Source organism: Aristolochia californica, unplaced genomic scaffold, assembly GCF_029961685.1.
Source record: "Aristolochia californica isolate CCGP_79_NKW_82.1479 unplaced genomic scaffold, dmAriCali1.0.hap1 SCAF_1, whole genome shotgun sequence".
In the NCBI taxonomy this organism is placed as follows: domain Eukaryota; kingdom Viridiplantae; phylum Streptophyta; class Magnoliopsida; order Piperales; family Aristolochiaceae; genus Aristolochia; species Aristolochia californica.
The window spans coordinates 39,473,121-39,497,495 of NW_027181770.1; positions in this window are offsets into that span (position 1 = coordinate 39,473,121).

A 24,375-nucleotide genomic window follows, 5' to 3' on the forward strand; every position below is an offset into this window, starting at 1 on the left:
CCCCCCCCCCCTCCCCCTTTTCCGTACGTTTGCTAAACCAAAAATATAAAAACTAAAAAGAGTTTAAAATCCTTAAAAATTACAGACACATGTTGGAATTATCTCTCTCTACATTTGTGAGTTGTGCATTTCCATTATAGAAGTATACTTTTTTCTTAAATCAAAACTTTGAGTTTTCGCTTTCCCTTCATCCCATAAATAAAAAAGGCAAAAAGATCAAAACAAAATGAAAATTTTAGAGTTTATGTATGGAAAAAATTTAATACAACAACAAATGTAAGTAAATAAAATTTATTCTCACACCACAAATGAACACAAAAGTTTTGTTATCCAAGTTTGGGAAATTATACCAGCTCAACCCTAATAGCTTGGAATTTTATAAGAATGAGATTTCTTCTACACATGTTTTAAAAATGGATATGCATGCTTGAAACATATTAATGATGTAAATGACCTATGGATCGAAACCTTTTAAAGAGAATAACAAACGTTCATTAAATTCTCTAGTGAACGTGCGGTGGGATATTTACCCGAGTCAAACAAGCCATTATTTTGCCCACTTACAAAAAGCTGACCTAACAATCTTGGATGATTTTAAAGTGATTAATCTTGTGTAACGAGCTATATTTTTGTAATAAATGACTTATGGATTATGAGTCAACGCTCAGTTAAAATCCCCCGCCTCCCCCTTTTCTTGTCGATTGCAAAACCTAATATATATAAACTAAAAATAATTTACAATCCCTAAAAATTACAGACACTCTTTGGAATTATCTCTCTCTACATTTTTCCATTATGCATTACCATTTTAGATGTATACTTTTTTCTTAAATATAAACTTTGAGATTTCGCTCTCCTTCATCCCGTAGACAAAAAAGGACAATAGATCACAACAAAATGAAACTTTTAGAGTTTATGCATGGAAAAAATTAAAAACAACAACAAATGTAAGTAAAGAAAATTAATTCGCACACCACAAATGAAAACAAAAGTTTTGTTATCCAACTTTAAGAAATTCCACCAGTTCAACCCTAATAGCTTGGAATTTTATAAGAATGAGATTTCTTCTACACATGTTTTAAAAGTGGATATACATGCTTGAAACAAGTTAATGATTTAAATGACCTATGCATCCAAACCTTTTAAGGAGAATAACAAACGCTGATTAAATTCTCGAGTGAACGTGCTGTGGGATATTTACCCAAGTCAAACAAGCCGTTATTTTTCCTAGTTATAAAAAGCTGACCTAAAAATTATAGATGATTTTATAGTGATTTATCTTGTATAACAGGCTATATATTTTTAGAAATGACTTATGGATTGGGAGTCAACGCTTAGTTAAAAATCCCCCGTTTCCCTCTTTTGCCGACAATTGCAACACCTAATATATAAAAACTAAAAAGAGTTTACAATCCCTAAAAATTGCAGACATTCTTTGGAATTATCTCTCTCTACATTTTTCCATTGTGCATTTCCATTTTAGATGTATACTTTTTTCTTAAATAAAAACTTTGAGTTTTCGCTCTCCCTTGAACCCGTCAACAAAAAAGTCAAATAGATCACAACAAACTGAAAATTTTAGATTTTATTTAAATAAAAATTTTAAAACAACTACAAATTTAAGTAAAGAAAATTTACTCGCACACCACAAATGAACACAAAAGTTTTATTATCCAAGTTTCGGAAATTCCACTAGTTCAACCCTAATAGCTTGGAATTTTATAAGAAAGAGATTTCCTCTACGCATGTTTTAAAAATGGATATGCATGCTTGAAACATGTTAATGATGTAAATGACCTATGGATCCAAATCTTTTAAAGAGAAGAACAAACGCTCATTAAATTCTCGAGTGAACGTGCGGAGTGATATTTACCCGAGTCAAACAAGCCATTATTTTGGCCATTTACAAAAAGCTGACCTACCAATCATAGATGATTGTAAAGTTCTTTGTCATGCGTAATGGGCTATATTTTTTTAAGACACGACTTATGGATTGGGAGTCAACACTCAATTAAAAACGCCCCACCACCCCATTTTCTAGACGATTGCTAAACCTAATATATAAAAACTAAAAAGAGTTTACAATCCCTAAAAACTACAGACACCCTTTGGAATTTTCTCTCTCTACAATTTGTGCATTTTGCATTTCCATTTTAGATGTATACTTTTTCTTAAGTCAAAACTTTGAGTTTTTGTTCTCCCTTCATCCCGTAAACAAAAAAGACAAATAGATCACAACAAAATGAAACTTTTAGAGTTTATGTATGGACAAAATTTAAAACCACAACAAATGTAAGTAAAGAAAATTTATTCTCACACCACAAATGAACACAAAAGTTTTGTTATCCAAGTTTGGGAAATTCCACTACTTCAACCCAATACGCTAGGAATTTTATAAGAAAGAGATTTCCTCATCACTTATTTTAAAAATGGATATGCATGTTTGAAACATGTTAAAGATGCAAATGACCTATGGACCCAAACCTTTTAAAGAGAATAACAAAAACCTAAACTACCAATCATAGATAATTGTAAAGTGATTTATCATGTGTAATAGGCTATATTTTTTTCAGACATGACTTATGGAATGGGACTCCACACTCAGTTAAAAATCCCGACGATTGTAAAACATAATATATAAAAACTAAAAATATAAAAATTACAGACATTCGTTGGAATTATCTCTCTCTACATTTGTGCATTGGTCATTTGCATTTTAGATGTATTATTTTTTCTTAAGTCAAAACTTTGAGTTTTCGCTCTCGCTTCATCCCATAAACAAAAAAGGTAAATACCTCACAAAAAAATGAAAATTTTAGGGTTTTTGTGTGGAAAAATATTAAAACAACAACAAATGTAAGTAAAGAATTTTTTTTCGCACACCACAAATGAATACAAAAGTTTTGTTATCCAAGTTTGGGAAATTCCAAAAGTTCATCCTATTACGCATGGAATTTTATAAGAAAGAGATTTCTTCTACACTTGTTTTAAAAAAAACATATGCATGCTCGAAACATGTTAAAGATGCAAATGAAGTATGGATCCAAACCTTTTAAATAGAATAACAAACGCTCATTAAATTTTCAAGTGAATGTGCGGGGGGATATTTTCCCGAGTCAAACTAGCCATTATTTTCCCATTTACAAAATGCTGACCTACCAATCATAGATGCTTGTAAAGTAATTTATAATGTGTAACAGGCTATATTTTTGTAAGACATGACTTATGGATTGGGAGTCAACACTCAGTTAAAAATGCCCCGCCTCCCCATTTTCCAGACCATTGCAAAACCTAATATATAAAAACTAAAAAGAGTTTAGAATCCCTAAAAATTACAAACACTCTTTGGTATTATCTCTCTCAACATTTGTGCATTGTGCATTTCCATTTTAGATGTATATTTTTTCTTAAATAAAAACTTTTAATTTTTGCTCTCCCTTCAACCCATAAACCAAAAAGAAAAATGGATCACAACAAAATGAAAACTTTAGAGTTTGTGTACGGAAAAAAATTTAAACAACAACAAATGTAAGTAAAGAAAGTTTATTCACACACCACAAATGAACAAAAAATTTTGTTATCCATGTTTGGGACATTCCACTAGTTCAACCCATTACGCTAGGAATTGTATAAGAAAGAGAGTTCTTCTACACTTGTTTAAAAATCGATATGCATGCTTGAAACATGTTAAAGATGCAAATGACCTATGGATCCAAACCTTTTAAAGAGAATAACAAATGCTCATTAAATTTTGAAGTGAACGTGCGGTGGGATATTTACTCGAGTCAAGCAAGCCATTATTTAGCCCATTCACAAAAAGCTGACCTACAAATAACAGATGATTTCAAAGTGATTTACCATGCGTAACGGGCTATATTTTTGTAAGACATGACTTATGGATCGGGAGTCAACACTCAGTTAAAAATCTCCGCCTCCCCCTTTTCGCAACGAATGCAAAACCTAATATACAAAAACTAAAAAGAGTTTACAATCCCTTAAAATTACAGACACTCTTTGGAATTATCTCTCTCTACATTTGTGCATTTTGCATTTCCATTTTAGATGTATACTTTTTTATTCAATCAAAACATTGAGTTTACTCTCTCCCTTTCCCCCGTGAACAAAAAAGGCAAATTTTAGAGTTTATGTATGGAAAAAATTTAAACCAACAACAAATGTAAGTAAAGAAAATTTATTCACACACCACAAATGAACACAAAAGTATTGTTATCCAAGTTTGGGAAATTCCATTAATTCAACCCATTACGCTTGGAATTTGATCAGAAAGAGATTTCTTCTACACATGTTTTAAAAATGGATATGCATGCTTGAAACATTTTAAAGATTCAAACGAACTATGGATCCAAATCTTTTAAAGAGAATAAAAAGCGCTCCTTAAATTCTCAAGTGAACATGCAGTGGAATATTTTACCCAAGTCAAACAAGCCATTATTTTGCCTATTTACAAAAAGCTGACCTAATAATCATTGATGATTTTAAAGTTATTTATCATATGTAACGGGCAATATTTTTGTAAGTCTAGACTTATTGATTGAGAGTCAACACTCAGTTAAAAATCCCCCGCCTCCCCCTTTTCCTGACGATTGAAAAAGCTAATATATAAAAACTAAAAAGAGTTTACAAGCCCTAAAAATTACAGACACTTTTTTGAATTATCTCTCTCTACATTTGTGCATTGTGCATTTTCCTTTTAGATGTATACTTTTTTCTTAAATCTAAACTTTGAGTTTTCGTTCTCCTTTCATCCCGTAAAGTAAAAAGACAAATAGATCACAACAAAATGAAAAACTTAGAGTTTATGTATGGAAAAAATTAAAACAATAAAAAATGTAAGTAAAGAAAATTTATTCACACACCACAAATGAACACAAAAGTTTTGTTATTCAAGTTAGGGAACTTCTACTAGTTCAACCCATTACGCTTGGAATTTTATAAGAAAGTCATTTCTTCAACACATGTTTTTAAAAATGGATATGAATGTTTGAAACATGTTAAAGATGAAAATGACCTAATAATCATAGAGAATAACAAATGCTCCTTAAATTCTCAAGTGAACGTGCAGTGGGATATTTACCCGAGCCAAACAAGCCATTATTTTGCCCATTTACAAAAAGTTGACCTAATAATCATAGATGATTGTAAAGTTATTTATCATGCTTACCGGGCCATATTATTGTAAGACATGACTTATGGATTGGGCGTCAACACTCAGTTAAAAATCCCCCCTCCCCCTTTTCCCGACAATTGTAAAACCTAATATATAAAAACTAAAAGAGGTTACAATCCCTTAAAATTACAGACACTTTTTGGAATTGTCTCTCTCTAAATTTTTGTATTTTGCATTTCCTTTTTAAATGTATACTTTTTTCTTCAATCAAAAAATTGTGTTTACTCTCTCCCTTTCCCTCGAAAACAAAAAAGGCAAACAGATCACAACAAAATGAAAATTTTAGAGTTTATGTATGGAAAAAATTTATAACAACAACAAATGTAAGTAAAGAGAACATATTCACACACCACAAAAGAACACAAAAGTCTTGTTATCCAAGTTTTGGAAATTCCACTAGTTCAACCCATTACGCTTGGAATTTTATAAGAAAAAGATTTCTTCCACACATGTTTTAAAAATGTATATGCATGCTTGAAACATGTTAAAGATGCAAAGGACCTATGGATCCAAACCTTTTAAAGAGAATAACAAAAGCTCATTAAATTCTCAAGTGAACGTGCGGTGGGATATTTACCCGAGTCAAACAAGCAATTATTTTCACATTTACGAAAAGCTGACCTAACAATCACAGATGATTGTAAAGTTATTTATAATGTGTAATGGGCTACATTTTTGTAAGAAATGACTTATGGATTGGGAGTCAACAATCAATTAAAAATCCCCCACCTCCCCCTTTTACTAACAATTGCCAAACATTATATATAAAAACTAAAAAGTGTTTACATTCCCTAAAAAATACATACACTTTTTGGAATTATCTCTCTCTACTTTTGTGGATTGTGCAATTCCATTTTATCTGTATACTTTTTACTTAAATAAAAACTTTGAGTTTTCTCTCTCCCTTCTTCCCGTAAACAAAAAAGGTAAATAGATCAGAACAAAATGAAAAGTTAAGAGTTTATGTGTGGAAAAAATTAAAAACAACTACAAATGTAAGTAAAGAAAATTTATTCGGACTCCACAAATGAACTCAAAAGTTGTGTTATCCAGGTTTGGGAAATTCCACTAGTTCAACCCATTACGCTCCGAATTTTAAAAGAAATAGATTTCTTCTACACATGTTTTAAAAATGGACATGCATGCTTGAAACATGTTAAAGATGCAAATGACCTATGGATCCAAACCTTTTAAAGAGAATAACAAACGCTCATTAAATTCTCAAGGGAACTTGCGGTTGGATATTTACCCGAGTCAAACAAGCTATTATTTTGCCCATTTACATAAAGCTGACTTAACAATCATAGATGATTGTAAAGTTATTTATCATACGTAACGGGCTATATTTTTCTAAGAAATGACTTATGGATTGGGAGTCAACATTTAGTTAAGAATCCCCCAAGTTGGAATTTTAAAGAAAGAGATCTTTTCACCACCTGTTTTTAAAATGGATATGCATGCTTGAAACATGTTAAAGATGCAAATGACCAATGGATCCAAAACTTTTAAAGAGAATAACAAATGCTCATTAAATTCTCAAGTGAACGTGTGGTGGGATATTTACCCAAGTCAAACAAGCCATTATTTTTCCCAATTACCAAAAGCTGACCTAACAATCATATATGATTATAAAGTGATTTTACATGCGTAACGGGCTATATTTTTGAAAGAAATGACTTTTGGTATGGTACTCAATAGTCAGTTAAAAATCCCCCGACTTCACCTTTTCCCAACGATTGCAAAACCAAATATATAAAAACTAAAAAGTGTTTACAATCCCAAAAAATTACAGACACTATTTGGAATTATCTCTCTCCACATTTTTGTATTGTGCATTACCATTTAAGATGAAATTTTTTTTCTTAAATAAAAATTTTGAGTTTTCTCTGTCCCTTCATCCCGTAAACAAAAAGGTAAATAGATCACAAAAAAATGAAAAGTTTAGAGTTTATGTGTTGAAAATATTTAAAACAACAACAAATGTAACTAAAGAAAATTTATTCACACGCCACAAATGAACTCAAAAGTTGCGTTATCAAAGTTTGGGAAATTGCACTAGTTCAACCCATTACGCTTGGAATTTTATAAGAAAGAGATTTTATCTCCACATGTTTTTAAAATGGATATGCAAGCTTGAAATGTGTTAAAGATGCAAATGACTTATGGATACAAACCTTTTGAAGAGAATAACAAACGCTCATTAAATTCTCATGTGAACGTGCGGTTGGATATTTACCCGAGTCAAATAAGCCATTATTTTCCCCATGTACAAAAAGTTGACCTAAAAATCATAGATGATTGTAAAGTGATTTATCATGTGTAACAGGCTATATTTTTTTAAGAAATGACTTATAGATTGGGAGTCAACACTCAGTTAAAAATCCCCTGCCTCTCCCTTTTCCCGGCGATTTTAAAACCTAATAAATAAAATCTAAAAAGAGTTTAAAATCCGTAAAAATTATAGACACTTTTTGAAATTATCTCTCTCTACATTTGAGCATTTTGAATTTCCATTTTAGATCTAGACTTTTTTCTTAAATCAAAACTTTGATTTTTCGCTCTCCCTTCTTCCTGTAAACAAAAAAGGAACATTGATCAATACAAAATAAAAAATTTGAAGTTTATGTATGGAAAAAATTTAAAACACTAGTAAATTTAATTATTGAAAATTTATTAACACCCAACAAATGAACACAAAACTTTTGTTATCCAAGTTTGGGAAATTCCACTAGTTCAACCCATTACGCTTGGAATTTTATAAGCCAAAGATTTCTTCTAAAAATGCTTTAAAAATGGATATGCATGCATGAATCATGTTATAGATGCAAATGATATATGGATCCAAACCTTTTAAAGAGAATAACAAAGGCTCATTACATTCCCAAGTGAACGAGCAATGGGATATTTATTCGAGTCAAGAAAGCCATTATTTTGCCCATTTCCAAAAAACTAACCTAACAATCATAGATGATTATAAAGTGATTTATCATCTGAAAAGGGCTATATTTTTTTGTAAGAAATGACTTAAGGATTGGTAGTCAACACTCAATTAAAAATCCCCCGCCTCCCCATTTTACCGAAGATTGCAAAACCTAATATTTAAAAACTAAAAAAAGTTTACAATCCTTAAAAATTACAGACACTCTTTGGAATTATCTCTCTCTACATTTGTGTATTGTACATTTCCATTTTAGATGCATACTTTTTTCTTACATGAAAACATTGAGTTTTTGCTCTCCCTTCATCCTGTTAACAAAAAAGGCAAATAGATCACAAAAAAAATGAAAATTTTAGGGTTTATGTATGGAAAAAATTTAAAACAACAACAATAGTAAGTAAATAAAATTTATTCACACACCACAAATGAACTCAAAAGTTATATTATCCAAGTTAGGGAAATTTCACTAGTTCAACCCCTTACGCTCGGAATTTTTTAAGAAAGAGATTTCTTCAACACATGTTTTAAAAATGGATATGCATGCTTGAATCATCTTAAAGACGCAAATGACCTATGGATCCAAACCTTTTAAAGAGAATAAAAAACTCTCAATAAATTCTCAAGTGAACGTGCGGTGGGATATTTATTCGAGTCAAACAAGCCATTATTTTGCCCATTTACAAAAAACCGACCTAACAATCATAGATGATTGTAAAATGATTTATCATGCGTAATGGGCTATATTTTTGTAAGAAATGACTTATTAATTGGGAGTCAAAACTCAGTTAAAAATCCCCAGCTTCGCCCTTTTCCCGACAATTGCAAAACCTAATATATAAAAAGTAAACAATGCTTCAATCCCTAAAAATTAAAGACACTCTTCGGAATTATCTCTCTCTACATTTGTGCATTGTGCATTTCAATTTTAGATGTGTACTTTTTTCTTACATTAAAACTTATAGTTTTCACTCTCCATTCATTCCATAGACTAAAAAGGTAAATAGATCACAACAAAATGAAAAGGTTAGAGTTTTTGTGTGGAAAAAATTTAAAACAACTACAAATGTAAGTAAAGAAAATTTATTCACACACCACAAATTAACTCAAAAGTTTTTTTATTCAAGTTTGGAAAATTCCACAATGTTCTACCCATTACGCTTGGAATTTTATAAGCAAGAGATTTCTTCTACAAATGTTTTAAAAATGGATATGCATGCTTGAAACATGTTAAAGATGCAAATGACCTATGGATCCAAACCTTTCAAAGAGAATAACAAACGCTCATTAAATTCTCATGTAAACGTGCGGTTGGATATTTACCCGAGTCAAACAAGCCATTATTTTGCCCATGTCCAAAAAGCTGACCTAACAATCATAGATGACTGTAAAGTGATTTATCATGTGTAATGGGCTATAATTTTGTAAGAAATGACTTATTGATTGGGAGTTAACACGAACTTAAAAATCCCTCGCCTCCCCCTTTTCCCGACGATTGAAAAACCTAATATATAAAAACTAAAAAGTGTTTACAATCCCAAAAAATTACAGACACTCTTTGGAATTATCTCTCTCTAAATTTGTGCATTATGCATTTCCATTTTAGATGTATACTTTTTTCTTAGATCAAAACATTGAATTTTCACTATCCCTTCATCCAGTAAACAAAAAAGGAAAATAGATCACAACAAAATCAAAAGTTTAGAGTTTATGTGTGGAAAAAAAATTAAAACAACTACAAATGTAAGTAAAGAAATTTTATTCACACACCAGAATTGAATTCAAAAGTTATGTTATCCAAGTTTGGGAAATTCCACTAGTTCAACCCATTACGATCATAATTTTATAAGAAAGAGATTTCTTGTACAAATGTTTTAAAAAAGGGTATGCATGCTTGAAACATGTTCAAGAGGAAAATGACCTTTGGATCCAAACCTTTTAAAGAGAATAACAATTGCTCATTAAATTCTCAAGAGAACGTGCAGTGGGATATTTATATGAGTCAAACAAGCCATTATTTTGCCCATTTACAAAAAACTGACCTAACAATCACAGATTATTGTAAAGTGATTTATCATGCGTAATGGGCTATATTGTTGTAAGAAATGACTTATGGTTTGGGAGTCAACACTCAGTTAAAAATCCCCTGCCTCCCACTTTTCCCGACGATTGCAAAACCTAATATATAGAAACTAAAAAGAGTTTACAATCCCTAAAAATTTCAAACACTCATAGGAATTATCTCTCTCTACATTTGTGCATTGTGCATTTCCATTTTAGATGTATACTTTTTTCTTTAAAAAAAACTTTGAGTTTTTGCTCTCCATTCATCCCATAAACAAAAAAGGCAATTAGATCACAACAAAATGAAAATTTTAGATTTTATGTTTGGAAAAAATTTAAAATAACAAAAAATGTAAGTAAATAAATTTTATTCACACACCACAAATGAAAGCAAAAGTTTTGTTATCCATGTTTGGGAAATTCCACTACTTCAACCCTTTACGCTTGTAATTTTACAAGCAAGAGATTTCTTGTAGACAAGTTTTAAAAAAGGATACGCATGCTTGAAACATGTTAAAGATGGAAATGACCTATGGATCCAAACCTTTTAAAGGGAATAACAAACGCTCATTAAATTCTCAAGTGATTGTGCGGTGGGATATTTACACGAGTCAAACAAGCCATTGTTTTGCCCATTTATAAAAAGCTGACCAAACAATCATAGATGATTGTAAAGTGATTTATCATGCGTAACGGATGATATTTTGTAAGACATGACTTATGGATTGGGAGTCAACATTGAGTTAAAAATCCCCCGCCTCCAATTTTCCCGATGATTGCAAAACATAATATACAAAAACTTAAAAGAGTTTAGAATCCCTAAAAATTAAAGACACTCTTTTCTCTCTCTCTACTTTTGTGCATTGTGCATTTCCATTTTATTTGTATACTTTTTGAAAAAATCATAACTTTGAGTTTTCGCTCTCCCTTCATCCCATAAACAAAAAAGGCAAATAGATCACAACATAATGAAAATTTTAGAGTTTATGTATGAAAAAATTTAAAAAAAAAAATATAAGTAAAGAATTTTTTTTCACACACCACAAATGAACACTAAAGTTTTTTTATCCAAGTTTTGGAAATTCCACAAGTTCAACCCATCACGCAAGGAATTTTATTAGAAAGAGATTTCTTCTACACAAGTTTTAAAAATGGATATGCAGGCTTGAAACATGTTAAAGATGTAAATGATCAATGGATCCAAATGTTTTAAAAAGAATAAAAAATTCTCATTAAATTATTAAGTGAACGTGAGGTGGGATATTTACTAGAGTCAAACAAGCTATTATTTTGCCCATTTACTATAAGTTGACCTGACAATCATAGATGATTTTAAAGTTATTTATCATGCGAAATGGGCTATATTTTTTAAGACATGACTTATGGTTTGGGAGTCAACACTCAATTAAAAATCCCCCGCCTCACCCTTTTCCTGATGATTGCAAAACCTAATATATAAAAACTAAAAAGAGTTTACAATCCCTAAAAATTATAGTCACTCTTAGGAATTATCTCTCTCTACATTTCTCCATTTTGCATTTCAATTTTAGATATTTACTTTTTTCTTGAATCAAAACTTTGAGTTTTCGTTCTCCCTTCATCCTGTTAAAAAAAAAGCAAAAAGAATACAAAAAAATGAAAATTTTAGAGTTTATGTATAGAAAAAAATTAAAACAATAAAAAATGTAAGTAAAGAAAATTTATTCACATACCACAAATGAACTCAAAAGTTTTGTTATCCAAGTTTGGGAAATTCCATTAGTTCAACCCATTACACTCGGAATTTTATAAGAAAGAGACTTTTTCCAGACATGTTTTAAAAATGGATATGCATGCTTGAAACATGTTAAAGATGCAAATGACCTATGGATCCAAACCTTTTAAAGAGAATAACAAAAGCTCATTAAATTCTCAAGTGAACATGCGGTTGGATATCTACCTGAGTCAGACAAACCATTATTTGGCCCATTTACGAAAAAGCTGACCTAACAATCATATATGGTTGTAAAGTTATTTATCATGCATAACAGGCTATTTTTTTTGTAAGAAATGAGTTATGGATTGGGAGTCAACACTCAGTTAAAAATCCCCCGCCACCCCCTTTTCCCGATGATTTCAAAACCTAATATATAAAACCTAAAAAGAGTTTACAATTCCTAAAATTATAGACACTCTTAGGAATTATCTCTCTTTACATTTGTGCGTTGTGTATTTCCATTTTAGATGTATATTTTTTTCTTAAATCAAAACTTTGAGTTTTTGCTCACCCTTCATCCCGTAAAAAAAAAGACAAATAGATGACAACAAAATAAAAAATTTACAGTTTACGTATGGAAAAAATTTAAAACAACAACAAATGTAAGAAAAGAAAATTTATTCATACACGAAAAATAAACTCAAAAGTTTTGTTATCCAAGTTTGGGAAATTCCACTAGTTCAATCCATTACGCTCGGAATTTTATAAGAAAGAGATTTCTTCTACACGTGTTTTAAAAATGGATATGCATGCTTGAAACATGTTATAAATACAAATGACCTAAGGATCCAAACCTTTTAAAAAGAATAAAAAATGCTCATTAAATTCTCAAGTGAACGTGCGATGGGATATTTATTCGATTCAAACAAGCCATTATTTTGCCCATTTAAAAAAAACAGAAATAACAATCATAGATGATTGTAAAATTACTTATCATGCATAATGGGCTAGATTTTTGTAAGAAATGACTTATGTATTGGGAGTCAACACTCATTTAAAAATCACCGGCCTCCCAATTTTCCTGACGATTGCAAAACCTAATATATAAAAACTAAAAAGAGTTTACAATCCCAAAAAATTTCAAACTCTCTTTTGAATAATCTCTCTCTACATTTGTGCATTGTGCATTTCCATTTCAGATGTATACTGTTTTCTTTAATCAAAACTTTGAGTTATCGGTCTCCCTTCATCCCGTAAACAAAAAAGGCCAATAGATCACAACAAAATGAAAATTATAGAGTTTATATACGGAAAAAATTTAAAACAACAACAAATGTAAGTAAAGAAAATTTATTCACACACCACAAATGAACGCAAAAGTTTTGTTATCCAAGTTTGGGAAATTCCACTAGTTCAACCCATTACGCTTGGAATTTTATAAGCAAGAGATTTCTTCTACTCTTGTTTTAAAAATGTATATGAATGTGTGAAACATGTTAAAGATGCAAATGACCTATGGATCCAAACCTTTTAAAGAGAATAACAAACGCTCATTAAATTCTCAAGTGAACGTGCGGTGGGATATTTTCCCGAGTCAAACAAGCCATTATTTTGCCCAATTACAAAAAACTGACCTAACAATCATAGATGATTGTAAAGTGATTTATCAAGCGTAATGGGCTATATTTTTTTAAGAAATGACTTATTGATTGGGAGTCAAAACTCAGTTAAAAATCCCCCACCTCCCCCTTTTCCCGACAATTGAAAAACCTAATATATAAAAACTAAAAAGTGTTTACAATCCTTAAAAATTACAGACACTCTTTGGAATGATCTCTCTACATTTTTTCGTTGTGCATTTCCATTTTAGATGTATACTTTTTCCTAAAATCAAAACTTTGATTTTTTCCTCTCCCTTCATCCTAGAAACAAAAATGGAAAATAGATCACAACAAAATGAAAATATTAGAGTTTATGTATGGAAAAATTTTAATACAACAAAAAATGTAATTAAATAAGATTTATTCACACACCACAAATGAACACAAAAGTTTTGTTATCCATGTTTGGGAAATTCCACTTGTTCAACCCACTGCGCTTGGAATTTTATAACCAAGAGATTTCTTCCACACATGTTTTAAAAATTTATATGCATGGATGAAACATGTTATAGATGCAAATGACCTATGGATCCAATCCTTTTAAAGAGAATAACTAACACTCATTAAATTATTAAGTGAACGTGCGGTGGGATATTTATTCGAGTTAAAAAAGAGATTATTTTGCCCCTTTACAAAAAATTGACCTAAATAGATGATTATAAAGTAATTTATCATGCATAATGGCCAATATTTTTGTAAGAAAAGACTTTTGGATTTGGGGTCAACACTCAGTTAAAAATCCCTCGCCTCTCCCTTTTCTTGACGATTTCAAAAACTAATATTTAAAAGCTAAAAATAGTTTACAATCCCTAACCCTTTGGAATTATCTTTCTCTACATTTGTGCACTGTGCATTTCCATTTTAGATGTATACTTTTTTCTTAAATAAAAACATTGAGTTTTTGCTCTCCCTTCATCCAATATACAAAAAGAAAAATAGAACACAACAAAATGAAAATTTTAGAGTTTATGTATGGAAAAAATTTAAAACAACAAAAAATGTAATTAATGAAAATTTATTCACACACCAAAAATGAACTAAAACTTTTGTAATCAAAGTTTGGGAAATTCCACTAGTTCAACCCATTACACTCTGAATTTTATATGAAAGAGATTTCTTCTTCACATGTTTTAAAAATGGTTATGCATGCTTGACATGTGTTAAAGATGCAAATGACTTATGGATGCAAACCTTTTAAAGAGATTAACAAACGCTCATTAAATTCTTAACTGAATGTGCAATTGGATATTTACCTGAGTCAAACAAGCCATTATTTTGCCCATTTACACAAAGCTGACCTAACAATCATAGATGATTGTAAAGTGATTTATCAAACGTATAGGGCTATATTTTTGTAAAAAATGACATATGGATTGGGAGTCCACAGTCCATTAAAAATCCTCTTCCTCCCCCTTTTTTCGACGATTGCAAAACATAATATATAAAATCTAAAAAGAGTTTATTATCCCTAAAACTTATATACACTCTTTGGAATTATCTCTCTCTTCATTTTTGCATTGTGAATTTCCATTTTACATGTATACTTTTTATTTAAATCAAACCATTGAGTGTTCGATCTCCCTTCATCCCGTAAACAAAAAAGGCAAATTGATCACAACAAAATGAAAATTTTACAGTTTTTGTATGGAAAAAATGTTAAAGATTAAAAAATTTAAGTAAATAAAATTTATTCACACACCAAAAATGAACTTAAATTTTTTTTTTATTAAAGTTTGGGAAATTCCACAAGTTCAACCCATTACACTCTGAATTTTTTGAGAAAGAGATTTTGTCGACACATGTTTTAAAAATGGATATGCATGCTTCAAACATTTTAATGATGCATATGAACTATGGATACAAACCTTTTAATGAGAATAACAAACGTTCATTAAATTCTCTAGTGAACATGCGGTGGGATTATTACCCAAGTCAAACAGGCCATTATTTTGCCCATTTACTAAAAGTTGACCTAACAATCATTGATGATTGTAAGGTTATTTATCATGCGTAATGGCCTACATTTTTTTAAGACATGACTTATGGAATTGGAGTCAATACTTAGTTAAAAATCCCCCACCTCCCCATTTTTTTCCGACGATCTATAACCTAATATTTAAAAACAAAAAAGAGTTTACAATCCCTAAAAATTACAGACACTCTTTGGAATTATCTCTCTCTACATTTTTACATTGTGAATTTCCATTTTAGATTTGTACTTTTTTCTTTAATCAAAACTTTGAGTTTTCGCTCTCCCTTCAGCCTGTATACAAAAAAGGCAAATATATCACAAAAAAATGAAAAATTTAGAGTTTATGTATGGAAAAAAATTATAAAAACAATAAATGTAAGTAAAGACAATTTATTTATGCACCACAAATGAGAACAAAAGTTTTGTTATCCAATTTTGGGAAATTCCACTAGTTCAACCCATTACACTTTGAATTTTATGAGCAAGAGATTTCTTCTACACATGTTTTAAAAAAGGATATGCATTCTTGAAACATGTTGAAGATGGAAATAACCTATGCATCCAAACCTTTTAAAGAGAATAAAAAACACTCATTAAATTCTCAAGTGAACGAGTTGTGGGATATTTACCCGAGTCAAACAAGCCATTATTTTGCCCATTTATAAAATGCTAACCTAACAATCATAGATGATTGCAAAGTGATTTATAATGCGCAACGGGCTATATTTTAATAAGAAATGACTTATGGATTGGGAGTCAACACACAGTTAAAAATCCTCTGCCTCCCATTTTCCCGATGATTGCAAAAAATAATATATAAAAACTTAAAAGAATTTAGAATCCCTAAAAATTACAGACACTCTTTGGAATTATCTCTCTCTACATTTGTGCGTCGTGCATTTCCATTTAATATATACCAACAAAATGAAAGTTTTAGAGTTTATGTATGAAATTTTTAAAAAAAAACACAAATGTAAGTAAATAAATTTTTTTCACACAACGCAAATGAACACAAAAGTTTGTTTTATCCAAGTTTGGGAAATTCCACAAGTTCAACCCATTACGCAAGGAACTTTATCAGAAAGAGATTTCTTCTACACATGTTTTAAAAATGGATTGCATGCTTGAAAGATGTTAAAGATGTAAATGATCTATAGATCCAAAACTTTTAAACAGAATAAAAACTCTCATTAAATAATTAAGTGAACTTGAGGTGGGATATTTACCCGAGTCAAACAAGCCATTATTTTTCCCATTTACAAAAAGCTGACCTAACAATCATAGATCATTTTAAAGTTATTTATCTTGTGTAACGGGCTATATTTTTGTAAGACATGACTAATGGATTGGGAGTCAACACACAGTTAAAAATCCCCCGCCTCCCCCTTTTCCCGACGATTGCAAAACCTAATATATAAAAGCTAAAAAGAGTTTACAATCCCTAAAAATTACAGACACTCTTTGGAATTATCTTTCTCTACATTTGTGCATTGTGCATTTCAATTTTAGATGTATACATTTTTCTTAAATCAAAACTTTGAGTTTTTCGCTCTCCCCTCATCCAGTAAAAAAAAAAAAGGCAAATAGATTCCAACAAAATCATAATTTCAGAGTTTATGTATGAAAAAAGTTTTAAAAACAAAAAATGATAGTGAAGAAAATTTTTAACACACCACAAATTAACACAAAAGTTTTGTTATCCATGTTTGGGAAATTCCACTAGTTCAACCCATTACGCTCGGAATTTTATAACAAAGAGATTTCTTCTACACATGTTTTAAAAATGGATATGCATGCTTGAAACATGTTTAGCTGCAAATGACCTTTGGATCCAAACCTTTTAAAAAGAATAACAAACACTGAATAAATTTTTTAGTGAAAATGCGATGGGATATTTACCCGAGTCAAACAAGCCACTATTTTGCCCAATTACAAAAAGCTGACCTCACAATTATAGATGATTGTAAAGTGATTTATCATGTGTAATGGGTTATATTTTTGTAAGAAATTACTAATGGATTGGGAGTCAACACTCAGTTAAAAATCCATCGCCTACCCTTGTCCAGACGATTGCAAAACCTAACATATAAAAACTAAAAAGAGTTTACAATCCCTAAAAATTATAGACACTCTTTGGAATTATCTCTCTGTACATTTGTGCTTTGTCCATTTCCATTTTAGATGTATATTTTTTTCTTAAATCAAAACATTGAGTATTCTCTCTCCCTTCATCCCGTAAACAAAAAAGGCAAATAGATCACATCAAAATAAAAATTTTAGTGTTTATGTATATACAATATTAAAAACAACAACAATTTTAAGTAAAGAATATTTATTCACAGTGCACAAATGAACACAAAAGTTTGGTTATCCAAGTTTTGGAAATTCCACTAGTTCAACCCTTTACGCTTGGAATTATATAAGCAAGAGATTTCATCTACACTTGTTTTAAAAATGGATATGAATGCTTGAAACATGTTAAAGATGCAAATGACCTATGGATCCAAACCTTTTAAAGAAAATAAAAAACGCTCATTCAATTCTCAAGTGAACATGCGGTGAGATATTTACCCATGTCAAGCTAGCTATTATTTTTCTCATTTACATCAAATTGATCTAACAACCATAGATGATTGTAAAGTGATTTATCGTGCATAGTGGGCTATATTTTTGTAAGAAATGACTTATTGATTGGGAGTCAACACACAGTTAAAAATCCCCCGCCTCCCCTTTTTCCCGACAATCATAAAACCTAATATATAAAAACTAAAAAGTGTTTACAATCCCTAGAAATTACAGACACTCTTTGGAATTATCTTTCTCTACATTTGTGATTGTGCATTTCCATTTTATATGTATACTTTTCCTTAAATAAAAACTTTTATTTTTCGATCTCCCTTCATCTCATAAACAAAAAAGGAAAATAGATCACAACAAAATGAAAATATAAGAGTTTATGTATGGAAAAAATTTAAAACAACAACAAATGTAATTAAATAAAATTTATTCACACACCACAAATGAACACAAAAGTTTTATTATCCATGTTTGGGAAATTCCACTAGTTCAACCCATTACACTCGGACCTTTATAAGAAAGAGATTTCTTCTACACATGTTTTAAAAATGGACATGCATGCTTGAAACATGTTAAAGATTCAAGTGACCTATGGATCCAAACATTTTAAATAGAATAACAAACGCTCATTAAATTCTCAAGTGAACGTGTTGTTGGATATTTACCCGAGTCAAACAAGCCATTATTTTTCCCATTTACAAAAGGCTGACCTAACCATCATAGATGATTGTAAAGTGATTTATCTTGGGTAACGGGCTATTTTTTCGTAAGAAATGAGTTATGGATTGGGAGTTCACATTCAGTTAAAAATCTCTTGCCTCCCCCTTGTTCCAACGATTGCAAAACCTACTATATAAAATCTAAAAAGTGTTTATAATCCCTAAAAACTATAAACACTCTTTGGAATTATCTCTCTCTTCATTTGTTCAATGTGCATTTCCATTTTAGATATATACTTTTTACTTAAATCAAAACATTGAGTTTTCGATCTCCCTTCATCCCGAAAACAAAAAAGGCAAATTGATCACAACAAAATGAAAATTTTAGAGTTTATGTATGGAAAACAATCTAAAACAACAACAAATTTAAGTAAAAGAAAATTATTTTCACACCACAAATGAACACAAAATTTTTTTTATCCAAGTTTAGGAAATTCGACTAATTCAACCCATTACGCTTGGAATTTTATAAGAAAGTGATTTCTTCAACATGAGTTTTAAAAATGGATGTGCATGATTGAAACATGTTAAAGATGCATATGATCTATGGATAAGAAACTTTTAAAGAGAATAAAAAACGCTTATTAAATTCTCAAGTGAACGTGCGGTGGGATTATAACCCGAGTCAAACAAGCCATTATTTTGACCATTTACAAAAAGCTGACCTAACAATCATTGATGATTGTAAATTTATTTATCATGCATAACGAGCTATATTTTTTTAAGACATGACTTCTGGATTGGGAGCCAACACTCAGTTAAAAATCCTCTGCCTCCCACTTTCCCGATGTTTGCAAAACATAACATATAAAAACTAAAAAGAGTTTAGAATCCCTCAAAATTACAGATACTCTTTGGAATTATCTCTCTCTACATTTGTGTGTTGTGCATTTCCATTTTAGATGTATACTTTTTGCATAAATCAATATTTTGAGTTTTCCCTCTCCCTTCATCCTGTAAACAAAAAAGGCAAATAGATCACAACAAAATGAATGTTTTAGAGTTTATGTATGAAAAAATTTAAAAAGACAACAAATGTAAGTAAGTATAATTTTTTCACACACCACAAATGAACACAAAAGTTCTGATATCCAAGTTTGGGAAATTCCACAAATTCTACCCATTACTCAAGGAATTTTATCAGAAAGAGATTTCTTCTACACATGTTTTAAAAATGGATATGCATGCTTGAAACATTTTAAAGATGTAAATGATCTATGGATCCAAAACTATTAAAAAGAATAAAAAAACACTCATTAAATAATTAAGTGAACATGAGGTGGGATATTTACTCGAGTCAAACAAGGCATTATTTTGCCCATTTAAAAAAAGCTGACCTAACAATCATAGATGATTTTGAAGTTATTTATCATGCCTAACGGGATATTTTTTTGTAACAAATGACTTATGGATTGGGAGTCAACACTCAGTTAAAAATCCCCTGCCTCCCCCTTTTCCCAACGATTGTAAAACCTACTATATAAAAACTAAAAAGAGTTTACCATCACTAAAAATTAAAGACACTATTTGGAATTATCTCACTCTACATTTGTGCATTGTGCATTTCAAATTTAGATGTATACTTTTTTCTTACATCAAAACTTTGAGTTTTCGCTCTCCCTTCATCCCGTAAACAAAAAAGGCAAATAGATCACAACAAAATGAAAATTTTAGAGTTTATGTATAAAAAAATTTAAAAAACAAAAAATGTAAGTTAAGAAAATTTTTTAACACACCAAAAATGAACACAAAAGTTTTGTTATCAAGGTTTGGGAAACTACACTAGATCAACCCATTATGCTCGGAATTTTATAAGAAAGAGATTTCTTCTATAAATGTTTTAAAAATGGATATGCATGCTTGAAACATGTTAAAGATGCAAATGACCTATGGATCCAAACGTTTTAAAGTGAATATCAAACACTCATTAAATTCTCAAGTGAACGTGCAGTGGGATATTTACCCGAGTGAAACAAGCCATTATTTTACCCATTTATAAATGGCTGACCTAACAATCATAGATGATTTTAAAGTGATTTATCATGCATAATGGGCTATAGTTTTGTAAGAAATGACTTATGGATTGGGAGTCAACAAACAGTTAAAAATCCATCGCCTCCCCCTTTTCCCGGCGATTGCAAAAAACTAAAAAGAGTTTTCAATCACTAAAATTTTTAGACACTCTTTGGAATTATCTCTCTCTACATTTGTTCTTTGTCCATTTCCATTTTAGATGTATACTTTATTCTTAAATCAAAACTTTGAGTTTTCTCTCTCCCTTCATCCCGTAAACAAAAAAGGTAAATAGATCACAACGAAATGAAAATTTTAGAGTTTATGTATATAAAATTTAAAACAACAACAAATGTAAGTTAAGAAAATTTATTCACACACCACAAATGAACACAAAAGTTTTTTCGTCCAAGTTTTGGAAATTCCACTAGTTCAACCCACTATGCTTGGAATTTTATAAGCAAGAGATTTCTTCTACACTTGTTTTAATAATGGATACGAATGCTTGAAACATGTTAAAGATGAAAATGAATTATGGATCAAAACCTTTTACAGGGAATAACAAACGCTCATTAAATTCTCAAGTGAACGTGCGGTGGAATATTTACCCGAGTCAAACAAGCAATTATTTTGCCCATTTACAAAAAACTGACCTAAGAATCATAGATAATTGTAGAGTGATTTATCATGAATAATGGGCTATATTTTTGAAAGAAAAGACTTATTGATTGGGAGTCAATACTCAGTTAAAAATCCCCCGCCTCCCCCTATTCCTGACGATTGCAACACCTAATATATAAAAACTAAAAAGTGTTTACAATCCATAATAATTACAGACACTCTTTGGAATTATCTCTCTTTACATTTGTGCATTGTGCATTTTCATTTTAGATGTACACTTTTTTCTTAAATCAAAACTTTGATTTTTAATCTCCCTTCATCCCATCAATAAAAAAGGAAAATAGATCACAACAAAATGAAAATATTAGAGTTTATGTAAGGAAAAAATTTAAGACAACAAAAAATGTAATTAAATAATATTTATTTACACACCACAAATGAACACAAAATTTTTGTTATCCAAGTTTTAGAAATTCCCCTTGTTCAACTCACTACGCTTGGAATTTTATAAGTAGGAGATTTCTTCTACACATGTTTTAAAAATTGATATGCACGGATGAAACATGTTATAGATGCAAATGACCTATGGATCCAAACCTTTTAAAGGGAATAACAAACGCTCATTAAATTATCAAGGGAACGTGCGGTGGGATATTTATTTAAGTCAAACAAGCCATTATTTTGCCCATTTACAAAAAAATTGACCTAACAATAATAGATGATTATATAGTGATTTATGATGCGTAATGGGCTATATTTTTGTAAGAAAAGACTTATTAATTGGGGGTCAACACTCAGTTAAAAATTCCCTGCCTCCCCCTTCTCTCGATGACTGCAAAAACTAATATATAAAAACTAATAAGAGTTTACAATCCCTAAAAATTACAGATACTCTTGGTAATTATCTTTCTCTACATTTGTGCATTATGTATTTCCATTTTAGATGTATATTTTTTTATTAAATCAAAACTTTGAGTTTTCACTCTCCCTTCATTCCGTAAACAAAAAAGGAAAATAGATCACAATAAAATGAAAATTTTAGAGTATGGAAAAATTTAAAACAAAAAAAAATGTAAGTATAGAAAATTTATTCACACAAAACAAATGAACTTAAAATTTTTGTTATCCAAGTTTGGGAAATTCCACTAGTTCAACCCATTACGCTCTGAATTTTATAAGAAAAAGATTTCTTCTACACAAGTTTTTAAAATGAATATGCATGTTTGACACATGTTAAAGATGCAAATGACATATGGATCCAAACCTTTTAAAGAGAATAACAAACACTCATTAAATTCTCAAGTGAACGTGCGGTGGGATATTTACCCGAGTCAAACAAGCCATTATTCTGCCCATTTATAAAAACTAACCTAACAATCATAGATGATTGTAAAATTATTTATCTTGTGTAATGACCTATATTTTTGCAAGAAATGACTTATGGATTGGGAGTCCACAGTCAGTTAAAAATCCCATGTTTCCCTCTTTTTCCGAAGATTGAAAAACCTAATATATAAAAACTTAAAAGAGTTTATAATCAATAAAAATTATAGACACTCTTTGGAATTATCTCTGTCTTCATTTGTGCATTGTGAATTTCCATTTTAGATGTATACTTTTTACTTAAATAAAAAATTTGAGTTTTCGATCTCCCTTCATCCCGTAAACAAAAAAAGGCAAATTGATCACAACAAAATGAAAATTTTAGAGTTTATGTATGAAAAAAATCTACAAAAACAACAAATGTAAGTAAAGAAAATTTATTCACACACCACAAATGAACACATAATTTTTGTTATCCAAGTTTTGGAAATTTGACTAGTTCAACCAATTACGCTTGGAATTTTATAAGAAAGAGCATGTTTTAAAAATGGATATGCATGCTTGAAACTTGTTAAAAATTCATATGACCTATGGACACAAACCTTTAAAATAAAATAACAAACGCATATTAAATTCTCAAGATAACGTGCGGTGGGAATGTTACCCGAGTCAAACAAGCCATTATTTTGCCCATTTACAAAAAGCTGACCTAACAATCATTGATGATTGTTAAGTTATTTATCATGCGTAACGGGTTATATTTTTGTAAGACATGACTCATGGATTGGGAGTCAATGCTCAGTTAAAAATCCCCCTCCTCTACATTTTCCCGACGATTGCAAAACCTAATTTATAAAAACTAAAAAGAGTTTACAATCCCCAAAAATTATAGACACTCTTCGGAATTATCTCTCTCTACACTTGTGCTTTCTGAATTTCCATTTTAGATCTGCACTTTTTTCTTAAATCAAAACTTTTGAGTTTTCGGTCTCCCATCAACCCGTAAACAAAAAAGGCAAATACATCACAACAAAATTAAATTTTTTTATTTTAGCTATGGAAAGAATTTATAACAACAACAAATGTAAGTAAACAAAATTTATTTACGCACCACAAATGAGCACAAAAGTTTTGTTATCCAAGTTTGGGAAATTCCACTAGTTCAACCCATTGCGCTTGGAATTTTATAAGCAAGAGATTTCTTCTACACATGTTTTAAAAAAGGATATGCATTCTTGAAACATGTTAAAGATGGAAATGACCTATGGATCCAAACCTTTCAAAGAGAATAACAAACGCTCATTAAATTCTCAAGTGAACGTGCGGTGGGATATTTGCCCGAGTCAAACAAGCCATTATTTTTCCCATTTATAAAAAGCTAACCTAACAATCATACATGACTGTAAAGTAATTTATCATGCGTAATGGGCTATATTTTTGTAAGACATGACTTATAGATTGGGAGTCAACACTCAGTTAAAAATCCCCCGCCTCCCATTTTCCTGATGATTGCAAAACATAATATATAAAAATAAAAAGAGTTTAGAATCCCTAAAAATTACAGACACTCTTTGGAATTCTCTCTCTCTACATTTGTGCGTTGTGC